An 11,254-nucleotide genomic window follows, 5' to 3' on the forward strand; every position below is an offset into this window, starting at 1 on the left:
CTCATAGTAAATTGTAAAAAGATCGCTGCTGCTGATAATGGTGCGTTGATAGGGAAAAAAAAGAGCTTGAAAGTATGAAAATTAATTTTTGTTTAATTGAATGGTATTGAATGGCACTACTAGTTCACTTGATATATCGCTTCGCCAACGTTGAAGATAGTAACTGCCTCATTGAAAAAAAAAAAAATAGAGCATGGTGTATGATTTCCGACGAAGCCGCTGAAGTGAAACCATAGAGCGAATGCAGTCAGTTTCAATAGTTAGTTTTACTCTAGCTTCAATGACGCCATCAATTAGTCCAGTTAATGAGCAGGGGCCCAGACATATGTAGCGTGACGTCAAACGCACTACGTACGCACATGATAGATCGTGAATTCCGTCGTGAGAGCGTCGGCAATACGCGCTGTCCCACTCGTCGTTCCGGCGTGGTCTAGTGGCTAGGATATCTGGCTTTCACCCAGAAGGCCCGGGTTCGATTCCCGGCGTCGGAAGCGTTTCGGTCTCATGGTGTAATGGTTAGCACTCTGGACTTTGAATCCAGCGATCCGAGTTCAAATCTCGGTGAGACCTCAGACTTTTTTTTTCTTCTTAAAATTTTCTGAAGTTTGATTTTAAGACAAGCACGTATAAAACTGACTAAAGGGATACTAAAGGAAAATAACGAATCAATTTAGTTTTATAACTTGTGCTGTGAGAACTCAAACGTCGTGATTTTCAACATCATAAATGGTTTGTTAGTGGAGGAGAAAATTAAGGTGAGAGTACCATTTTTAAGTTTCGCGCCTAAATAGCCTCATATGAAGTTGCGGAGTTCAATGCGTATTTCACGTATTTTGGCTACATTGACCCAACAAAATTTTCTCAAACTTGGCATGTTAAGCTTATGGTCCCTCAGGGGGTAATGTACTGCATTTGTACTAGTTGGAAACTACGTAGTACTTAGTAGCTGACGTCACGATGTTTGGTGCTGGATTTGGAAGGTGGCGTAGCCACTCGCATTTAGGGACGTAATGAAGTAAAAAAAAAAAGGGGGGGGGGTGTAATTGCTATCGTGAGAGTAAAACACACAGCGAAAAAAAAGTTCGTGTACGCTTAACTGGTGTTATAATATATGATCGGCATTGCCACTGAAATAAGGTTAGAAAATATATGAAAAAAATATTTCGAGGTCTCACCGAGATTTGAACTCGGATCGCTGGATTCAAAGTCCAGAGTGCTAACCATTACACCATGAGACCGAAACACTTCCGACGCCGGGAATCGAACCCGGGCCTTCTGGGTGAAAGCCAGATATCCTAGCCACTAGACCACGCCGGAACGACAAGCCGGTGAGCGCGTATTGCCTACGCTACCTCGACGGAATTTACGACCTAGCAAAACGCGTGCGCACGTAGGGAGTCTGACGTCACGCAACATGTGTATCCGAGCGCCCGCACTCGATAAGTCCTTTCCAGCTGGCGGAACTGCGTCAGTCGTGGGAAAGGAGGAAAGGCGCTGCTGCTGCTGCGGGAAGGTTTCACGCGACGGCAGCCCGATTTCTCGTTGACAGTCGAGGACAGAACGTTAGCTGCATTCTTTTAATGAGTGCGTACTGAATTATATATATATAATAAATAAATAAATAAATAAATAAATAAATAAATAAATAAATAAATAAATAAATAAATAAATAAATAATCATTCTTAAAAGAAAGGTGTCTTTTCGTCCCACAACAGCAATCGTCGAGCTTACTTGCGCTTCCTTTGAAGAAACTTGGCGCTGGCCCAACGGGGTAGGTGTTCTCTGGCTGGCCACTTTCTTATCTCGAGAATGCTATGACGCACTGATAACGCACATGTCATTCGTGAACTGGAAGTGCCGGGTGCACGGTGATGAGGAAACGAAACGAATGCAATATGTATGACGGTTATTGTTGTGGGACATAAAGGCGCCCTTCTTACTCGATCTTTTCTTTGAGTGTTGAATGCGAGAGCAGTAATCGAGATAAACTGAAAAGGAAGCAAGAAAGACATAACGTAAAAAAAAGATAAAAGAAAATGAAGGAAATCGAGCTTAGCAGAGAACTGATCGCAGATTCTTCTATCTATTTATCTATCTCTCTTAATGAGAAAAGCATTAGCAACGGAAACTTTGACAGCACTACACAGGTATGATTCGATTAATTGAGATGTGGGGTTTAACGTTCCACCATATATCATTATGAGAGACGTCGTAGTGGACGGCTCCGGAAATTTCGACCACCTGGGGTTCTTTAACGTGCATCCAAAGCTGAGCACATGGGCCTACAGCATTTCCGCCTCGATGGGAAATACTACCGCGGCGGGGCGCAGGTAAGACTCGGTCCTACGTTCAATGACTCATGAAAAAAAAAAAGCATTACACTGCCAGCTAGATTATTGGACCGCCAATCTTTCCAGCTGAAAAGACTTCCGGTTTTATAATTCCGCTGTAGCGACATAATTCAGCTCGTAGTGGATTAACCTTTTTCTTGCTTTTTTTTTTTTAAGTTCTTGGTCGTCATTGGCTGCGACTCTGCAAAAATGGGTCACCGTATCACTATTGTCGCTGGTATCTACTGCTAGGCTCCACGCGTTATAAGATTGCAAGCAACTATGTAGGGTTGCGATATAGAGAGTCCGATAAAAAAAAAGGCTTGAACGTTAGCAAACGTACTGAACAGTGTCGAGCCCTTCCACCGCCTCCCCTCGTGCTTTGCGACATAACACGTCACTTTGTTTTGTTATCTTGTGACCCCTGCATTCACGAGGTTGATCCTAATCAATAACGGTGCCGTCGGCCGGTTGTGCAGTGGTCAAGCCAAGCCACCAAGCTTTAACAGGAAGTAATCATAATTGCTGTGAGTTTTACATTAAAAAAACCACGGTAACATGAGTAGTGGAGGGTACCGAAACTTTCGACCTGGGGTTCTCGAACGTGCACCTGTACCTAAGCACGTGGGCCTCCAAGCACTTTGCCTCCAATGAGATGCGGCTATCACGGCCGGGATTTGATCTCCTGACCTCCGGGTCAGCACTCACACACCATAACTACATGTGAAAGTCGACAATTGGGCCAGTTGGTGATTTATGATCGATAAATACTGCGCGGTAGATGAAAGACAGATGAAAGACAAGGAAAAGCGCGGACTTCAGTTGATAGTCTGCGCTTCTCCTTGTCTATACTTATCGACCGTGTTTTCTACAGCGCGGTATACAGCGGTCATGTAGCTAGCTACTAGACCACAATGGTGTGTGTGACAGAAAATTAAACGGATTGTTAGAAGATACGATACCAACGCTAGCCACCAAAGCTGAGTGCTCGAATTGGCCGTTTAAAGGGGGAGTTATGATGAGGCGTTGATGAACACATCGAATTTTTTATGATTACGAGGTGCTGAAGACCTAATTCGTCGCAAGGATTGCAATATGATGGTGCACAACACGCGTAGTTATTGTGCTGAACTCGTTGGACTTACTCTGTCACTATGCGTTGATTGAGCGCAAACTGAACAAACACAAAAGAACAAGCGCCTGTTTCTGCCTGTCTTGTTCTTTCGCGCTCATTTATAACCTGCGCTAAAGCTACGTGTAATTATTTGTTGTGCAGTCGCTGGTGTTGCGTTCCGCAATGAAATGAATGAGAATTCGATCGTCACTGTGGTCTCCAAGCTGCTATTAATAGAGAAGCGCAACCGCGTCACAGACGCCCGAGCGGGCGTTAAAGCAGACAAGCTGGGCGCTACTATAGAGTGCGTGCACGAGTGCGGTACTCGAAGGTGCTCTGGTCGGGGGCGCATTTCTGAATGAGCCGTCTTCGAACCACTGACGCTCTCTCGATCGTAGGCTGGACGGCTATCAGCCGTTGCAAATACAGCAATCCAATTTTGATTGATTGATATGTGGGGTTTAACGTCCCAAAACCACCATGCGATTATGAGAGACGCCGTAGTGGAGGGCTCCAAAATTTCGACCTCCCGGGGTTGTTTAATCCAATTTTGTTCCATTGTACTTTTTCTTTGGGTTATGGAGGTGACTTGTGATTTCACGCTGCCCCATTTTATTCCTGTCTAAATACGAATGCATGACCGTTGTTACCCGCAGCAACCGAAGTGTTGTGCTGCCAAGCACGGGGATGGAGATATGCAATCGCCGTCATGGAGTAAGGTAACAGAGGAAGAAGCATTGCAAAATGGAAAGAAAGAGGAAAGAAAGGTAAAAGAAAAAGGGAAAGAAAAGAGGGAAGGAACAACTGGAGAAGGAAGACGAAGAAGAGGGAAAGAAAGAAAGAAAGAAAGAAAGACAGAAAGAAAGAAAGAAAGAAAGAAAGAAAGAAAGAAAGAAAGAAAGAAAGAAAGAAAGAAAGAAAGAAAGAAAGAAAGAAAGGCAATAGTCAGGCAAGCTCACTCAAGCTCACGCCAAGCTTTGCTTCAGCCGTTTTGCCGATATAGAGCAAGTACTCGAGAATTTTCGTATATAAAGGTATATATACACATATATACACCTATTTACTGACCACGCGCAAGGTTCGACCGTGTCGATGCGCTATATTCTGCAAATGCCACGGCGGTGACGCTGCTTATAAGTGTCTCCCTTCCTGCAGCACTTCGTGCAGTCGCAACAGCCGGAAAAAAGACTCGCACAAATGTACGCTCCGGTTACGTCAAGGAAATCGGTACACGTGACGCTATAGCGATTACGGCGAGGTATACATCACTGCTCGCTCGTATTGTAGGCGCTCGTCGTTCCGGCGTGGTCTAGTGGCTAGGATATCTGGCTTTCACCCAGAAGGCCCGGGTTCGACTCCCGGCGTCGGAAGTGTTTCGGTCTCATGGTGTAATGGTTAGCACTCTGGACTTTGAATCCAGCGATCCGAGTTCAAATCTCGGTGAGACCTCACGTTTTTTTTTTTATTGAGCATTTTTTTGAAGCTTGGTTCATTGATAACTCCGCCTGATCCTGTTTAAGTGGATACTAAAATCTAACAATAACTTGGTTTAGGATTACACATTGCGCCGTGAAAACTCTAACGTCGTTAATTTGTCCACGTCCATGCTTATGTATGTATACGCTTATATTGGTTATACTAGCTGAAAAATTTTTTTTTCTGAAACTTGGTATGTTAAGTGTATGGCCCCTGAGTGGACAATGTACTTCATTTTTACTAGTTAGAAACGATGTAAGATTTATCAGTCGTCATCAAAATTTATGACGTCACAACTTGAGGTTAGGTCACCACCCGAATTTTCTCGCTAACCAAGCCTCGTCTCGCGATAAACGAGGCAATTTTGGAATAGCGAAGGAGTGGCTTCTTTTCTCTTTTTTTTTTGTTCTAGTTCGTGAACCTTTAATACAAGATGAGGGTGTGTATGTGTGCTTTTGTGAAGGAAACGACTTGTCAGATTTCGATCAAACTCATGGGCATTTTACCGAGACCGTTATCAGAAATACGCACTCGCGGAGCTCCTAATCCGGCCTAATCCAGCCCTCGAGACAGAAAATAGGTACGTGTATCTGGCACAAATTAAGGACTAAAAACACTTCTTTTCTGTCCTATCACCATATACGAAATTGAAATTCCTTCGCATAAAGCTGTATTATTCATTAGGATATACTGTGTTCATCATAACTACACGGGTTGTTTTCATGCCCTTTAGTAGTGCTATTTAGCCCGTCGTTTCACTTCATGTTGGCACATTTTTTTCTTCAATATTTAACGGTGTCATTTTATAACCTGTCTATGCGTAAGGCTACCGGGCGAGTTTTCACACCATTTATTTCTTCCCGCTGCCTGCAGTTTATTTTTTTCTGGAGGGGGGGGGGGGGGGGAGGGTAGTGATGTGACCAGTCAAACAGTGACGTACAACTTTTCTTTCTTTTTCTTACATCGCGCATGTCAACGTTATTACTAGTGCTACTGGAGTATGGCCGAATTCTAGCTGGAACTGACATAGTTTTTGCTTTATATTTATATACCTTGGAATGAATTGTCCATTCAAGAGCCTTTCCATGCTGGAAAATTTACTTTTCAATAATAAAGCTACAAGTGGAATTTTTTTGCGTCTGCAACCATTTGCTATATGGGGTCTCTGAAGGCAAAGTGACTTCTGAAGTGTCTGTAATTAGTTAAAGAAGAACGAAAGCTGAACTTAATAAAATGTTGCATCTTGTACGCCTAGCATTGACTAGAAACAAAAATTCGGAGTTTTCTGTGAACTAGCAATCAAAAAAAAATTTTAATGTCAGGTCTGACCGAGATTTGAACTCGGATCGCTGGATTCAAAGTCCAGAGTGCTAACCATTACACCATGAGACCGAAACGCTTCCGACGCCGGGAATCGAACCCGGGCCTTCTGGGTGAAAGCCAGATACCCTAGCCACTAGACCACGCCGGCAGGACGAGCGCTCAATACAAACAAGCAGTAATATACGTCACAGTTATCGCTGGTTCTTTCGCGTAATATGAGCGCGCATGCTAGCATTTGTGAGCGTGATAGTTAGGCTCTGGACGAAGTAGGATATAATTTCTGAAAGAGAAAAAAATCCTCCAGATGACTTCAAAATCTCAAAATTAAAATATTTTGCGAAATTAAGTCTTAACCCACCTTACTTTAAGTGATCCATACTGATGGATCGCACTAGTTGATTGTATAATAAACCTGTCAGCCTTCGCGTTGGTTTCCCCTGTCCTGTTTTTTTTTTTTTTTTTTAGCTCTGTCGGCTGTCAGCCGCCTTTACTGTCGCGAGGGTGTGCTTGATTTGCCAGACAGAATGACGTCATATTTTGTACTGACGTACGGCATTGCGAGCCAGTCAGAAAGGCCATAGAGGCACTCCGGGCCAATCAGATTCGACAAGATGGCGGCATCTACAATGACACACTCCCGTTCACTAGTGCTGGTGTAATACGTAGCTACGGGCATATCGATTCTTTCCAGTCGATTATGCCCCATTAAGCGCAAGCGAGAGTGCCGATTTCGCTATATCGAAACCCGAAAGAAACGAATGCTGCAACGGAATTACGAGTCAACCATGGTACAAGTTGCACGCGAGATCGCGAACCTTGATGCTGTTTAGCTCTGTGTCATATTGCGAAGCCTTTAGTGACTACGTTGTCATAGAACTTTATGTCAAAGAGAATCAGCCTGGTCACTATTCTGACGCATGAACCACGAACACGCACATACCAAATGGTAACTACATGACCCAAGTTAGGAAGATTTAAGAACATTTTTTTTTTGCATAGGTAGTTTATTTTTTCACCATACCAAAAAAACACCACGTCTTTTGCGAGAAAACGCATGGCAAGCGAGCGCCCGCACAAAAAGATGTGGGCGGTGACCCCACCTCGAAATTCCCGCACCAAACGCCATGACGTCACATGTTTTGACGGCGTCTGCTAGGGCTTGCGGAGTTCCTAATCGCAGGAAATGACGTGCATTGTCGTTCGAGGGAGCGAGAGACGTAACGTATCATGTTTCAGAAAATTTTGTTGAGCCAACACAGGCAAAATATGAAAAGCACTTCGAAATCGATGATGTCGTCATCGGAAGGCTGCAGCGGAAAATTTCAAAGTGAAACTTTTCACGTCTGTTCTCATCCGTTAATAGACCTATGGTGGTTGAATTGACGACATCAGAGTTTTCATAGTGTAATTTATCGGTCTGAACCAATTTAATTGTTTCACTTTAGTGTTAGGAATCTCGGTGCAGCGGTGTCCACTCACCTAGAATAAGGCTGATGGCATAGCCGATTGGGACGTGGCAGTAGATAACGCCGTGCGTGTAGACAGCCTCGGCAGTTCCGTTGAGATAGCCGCCACCAACCCACGTGGCTGCACATTAGAACAATGGTAAAGCAGGAAAAATAAACAGTAAAAGAACCCCAGTCAGACGAAACTATAGCGTCATTATATATGTTGGTGTCACATTACACGTCTGTGTATTAGGTATTTAGGTATTACATTAGTCATTTAGGTATTGGTTAGGTATCGATGGGGCACGCATTCGTAAAAATAAAAGCGAAATATGCACGAACGGTGAAACCATTGCTGGGTACAGCCCAACGTGAAACTGTGTGTTCGATGGGTGAACGACGAATAGTAACACAAATAATACTTTCGGTAATTATTCGACATATACTTCGTGGAGTGTTTTTTGTGCAACGGCACAGAAATCACCGGTACGTGTCGGAGTGAAAATCACTCAGCCCCTGCATCATCGTATTTGCACTCACCCGGCAGTGACTTGCGCGTTCTGCTCACCGCAAAACCTTTTTTTCTCTCTCTCTCTCTCTCTTAGCCACATTTCCCGATCCACGGGCCGATTAGCAGTTCTTTGCTCGTATATAGTGTCAGTGTGGCAATGCACGATTTTGAGAGCTTGCTTCGTAGCTATTCCGTGCAACGCCAGCCTAGTACATGACGCACTTCACGTCGGTAAGAAGGCACAGCTGTATTGTATACGTGATCGTGCATGTAAAGTGTGTATTTCCAGTGCGCACACAACTAACACGCAGCGAGCGCACACCGTGCAATGCATAAACACTTAGTCTGGTAACAAGACAAGTTTATTGTCCTTCCGTATGACCCACACAACTTCTAAAAACGCGACACGATGCCTACAACAGTAAAAACGAAAGTTCGCACGTGTTCTCAGTAAGAACCAACGGAGCGTACAGCTGAGAGCTCCGCATGCAAATTTGCCATCAACAGTGAAGCGAACATACGTGAAAAGTACGTGCCACCAGGTACATCCGGTGGTGCACGCGATTCGCACCGAGTATGCACTACAGCTAGGCATCGCCCAGCTTTTCTAAAAAGAAAAAAAAAGCACTCAAAAGAAGCAGCACTCGTGGATTGACTCGCTGCAGGCAGAGAACCCCGCTTCTAAGGCCGCTGCGGCGGCTGGACACCGGAAATCGCGAAGTGTTTTCTGCTTTCTCCGCTAGGAGGTAGTGCGGGTGTTTGCAATGCAAGTACCGTCCTATAACAGTGACATCAGTGGTCTACAGGCTGGCGATGCAGATCATAAAGGAAAGACTGCAGGCATGGATAGAGGATGAGGGGGTGCTGGGGGAACTGGAGAATGGGTTTCGGAAACACAGGAGGATGGACGACAATCTGTTCTCACTGACGCAGTGCATCGAAATAGCAGAAAAGGAACACAGGCCATTGTGGCTACCATTTTTGGATATCAAGAGAGCGTACGATAGCGTGGTTCAAGAGGAATTGTGGGGAATACTGGACACACTAGGCGTGGAAGATGTAGTCACTAATCTTTTAAGGGATACCTATAAAGGTAACAAGGTAATTATAAAGTGGGAAAAACAGGTATCCAAGCCTGCAGAGGTAAAAGTGGGGCTTAGGCAGGAATGTCCCTTGTCACCCTTATTATTCGTAATGTACCGTCAAGGATTCGAGGCCAAATTAGAGGAAAGTGGACTGAGCTTCAACCTCTCTTCGTTAAACAAGGAAAACTTATTGATCAGGCACTACCAGCATTAATGTACGCAGATGATATAGTGCTAATGGCCAACAACAAGGAAGATTTGCAGAGATTGATGGACATCTGCGGAGGGAAATAGGTGAGATTTCAGATTCAGTAAGGAAAAATCAGCAGTCTTGATTTTTAATGACAATGAAGGTAGTGAGCTTAGAATACTGGAGGTCACGCTAGAGATAACAGATAAATACAGATATCTAGGCGTATGGATAAGCAATGGGGCCGAGTACCTAAGGCAACACGAAATATACGTGACGACTAAAGGTAACAGGAATGTAGCGGTGATGAAAAACGGGGCACTGTGGAATTACAATAGGTATGATGTTGTGAGAGGAATGTGGAAAGGGGTCATGGTTCCTGGACTGACGTTCGGCAATGCGGTCTTGTGCATGAGATCAGAAATTCAAGCAAGATTAGAAATTAAGCAACGTGGAATAGGTAGGCTTGCCTTATAGGAGCTCACGGGAATACACCAAATCAGGGAGTACAAGGTGATATGGGATGGACATCATTTGAGGCCAGGGAAGCTACCAGCAAGGTGAAATTTGAGAAGTGATTGAGAGAAATGGGGGAGGAGCATTGGACTAGGAAGGTATTCAGCTACTTGTACATGAAGAATGTCGATACAAAATGGAGGAAGCGAACCACTAACTGGTAAATACTTAGAAAACAGCACGGGGCAAACCAAAAAGAATTATTGGTTAAGAAGAATGTGAAAGAAGCTGAGACTGATATGAAGAGAATGGGCATGATTAAGAAACCCGCACTAGATATCTATCGAACTTTTAAGCAGGAAATTGCCAAGGAAAGGATCTATGATAATACTCGGGGTAGTTCTCTACTGATTAAGGTCAGGACGGAAGTATTGCAAGCCAAGACATATCGGGCCAAATATGAAGGATATGAAGGTATGGGGGTCATTCTGCCGTCTACCGCAATCTTGCGGGTTTCTTCTTTTTTTTTTTTAAGAGACGGGAGGGGCTCACCAGGGGCTCATGGGTGCTCACGTTTGCCTCTCCAACAGTATAAATGCGTCTACTTTCCATCCCTACCTGTTATCTTCACTTCATAACATGTCATTTCTCTTCGTTTCAAACTTTCTCTGATATTCTTGAAACCAAGCCGGCAGACAGTAGGGGTGCATCATGGCTGGAAAAACCTGACAGCAAACCAGTTTGAAGGCAGTGGTCTAGCTGGTTCCCTCTTGAACCAGTAGTACTTTTTCTCAGCTAATGTAAGCAATACGTAGATTTGTTGTTACTACCTGAAGCAATACATTTGGCTATTCAACGATGTCAGAATCTCCAGCTAAATTTACCAACATGTTCACGTTTCTGGCCTCAAACCAGCGACACCAACGTGCATCATTATAGGGAAATGAGCTGAATCTCTCGAGAAGTGCTTGAAGTCATGAAAAGGAGTTGTTAAGCTTTATTGCATGTAGGATTCATGCAAATTCTCTGTAGAAGGGACAGTAATAGCTGGTGGTAGAGCTGACACTTTTTTCTTAGGTTGTAACTAAGTATACACTCAAACCTCATTGTAAATAAGTTGCATTTTACAAGAAGTTAAGTTCATTATATATCCAAAAATTTGTTATAAAGGTTATTCCTAACACTGCATCTATTGCAAGACTATTTTTCATTCACTTCGTTACAACCAATATTTTGTTAAATCCGTGTTTGTTATATTGAGGTGTGAGTAGAGTAAGCGTGACTGAAGAACATATCAGTATGTCTCACCTTTTATTCAGG

General features: G+C 43.8%; 8 non-coding genes across 8 annotated transcripts; 4 read left to right on the forward strand and 4 right to left on the reverse strand.

Moving 5' to 3' along the window:
• Positions 1–419: 419 nt before the first annotated feature.
• On the forward strand, positions 420–491 carry TRNAE-UUC (transfer RNA glutamic acid (anticodon UUC)). Its single transcript has one exon. It is a non-coding gene; the product is annotated as a tRNA-Glu (tRNA).
• A 7-nt stretch (positions 492–498) lies between these two features.
• TRNAQ-UUG (transfer RNA glutamine (anticodon UUG)) lies at positions 499–570 on the forward strand. Its single transcript has one exon. It is a non-coding gene; the product is annotated as a tRNA-Gln (tRNA).
• A 596-nt stretch (positions 571–1,166) lies between these two features.
• TRNAQ-UUG (transfer RNA glutamine (anticodon UUG)) lies at positions 1,167–1,238 on the reverse strand. Its single transcript has one exon. It is a non-coding gene; the product is annotated as a tRNA-Gln (tRNA).
• Positions 1,239–1,245: 7 nt separating this feature from the next.
• TRNAE-UUC (transfer RNA glutamic acid (anticodon UUC)) lies at positions 1,246–1,317 on the reverse strand. Its single transcript has one exon. It is a non-coding gene; the product is annotated as a tRNA-Glu (tRNA).
• A 3,426-nt stretch (positions 1,318–4,743) lies between these two features.
• TRNAE-UUC (transfer RNA glutamic acid (anticodon UUC)) lies at positions 4,744–4,815 on the forward strand. The gene has a single exon. It is a non-coding gene; the product is annotated as a tRNA-Glu (tRNA).
• Positions 4,816–4,822: 7 nt separating this feature from the next.
• TRNAQ-UUG (transfer RNA glutamine (anticodon UUG)) lies at positions 4,823–4,894 on the forward strand. The gene has a single exon. It is a non-coding gene; the product is annotated as a tRNA-Gln (tRNA).
• A 1,347-nt stretch (positions 4,895–6,241) lies between these two features.
• TRNAQ-UUG (transfer RNA glutamine (anticodon UUG)) lies at positions 6,242–6,313 on the reverse strand. The gene has a single exon. It is a non-coding gene; the product is annotated as a tRNA-Gln (tRNA).
• Positions 6,314–6,320: 7 nt separating this feature from the next.
• Positions 6,321–6,392, reverse strand: TRNAE-UUC (transfer RNA glutamic acid (anticodon UUC)). The gene has a single exon. It is a non-coding gene; the product is annotated as a tRNA-Glu (tRNA).
• Between the last annotated feature and the right edge of the window lie 4,862 nt (positions 6,393–11,254).

Source organism: Rhipicephalus microplus, chromosome 3 (genome assembly GCF_043290135.1).
Source record: "Rhipicephalus microplus isolate Deutch F79 chromosome 3, USDA_Rmic, whole genome shotgun sequence".
NCBI classification, from domain to species: domain Eukaryota; kingdom Metazoa; phylum Arthropoda; class Arachnida; order Ixodida; family Ixodidae; genus Rhipicephalus; species Rhipicephalus microplus.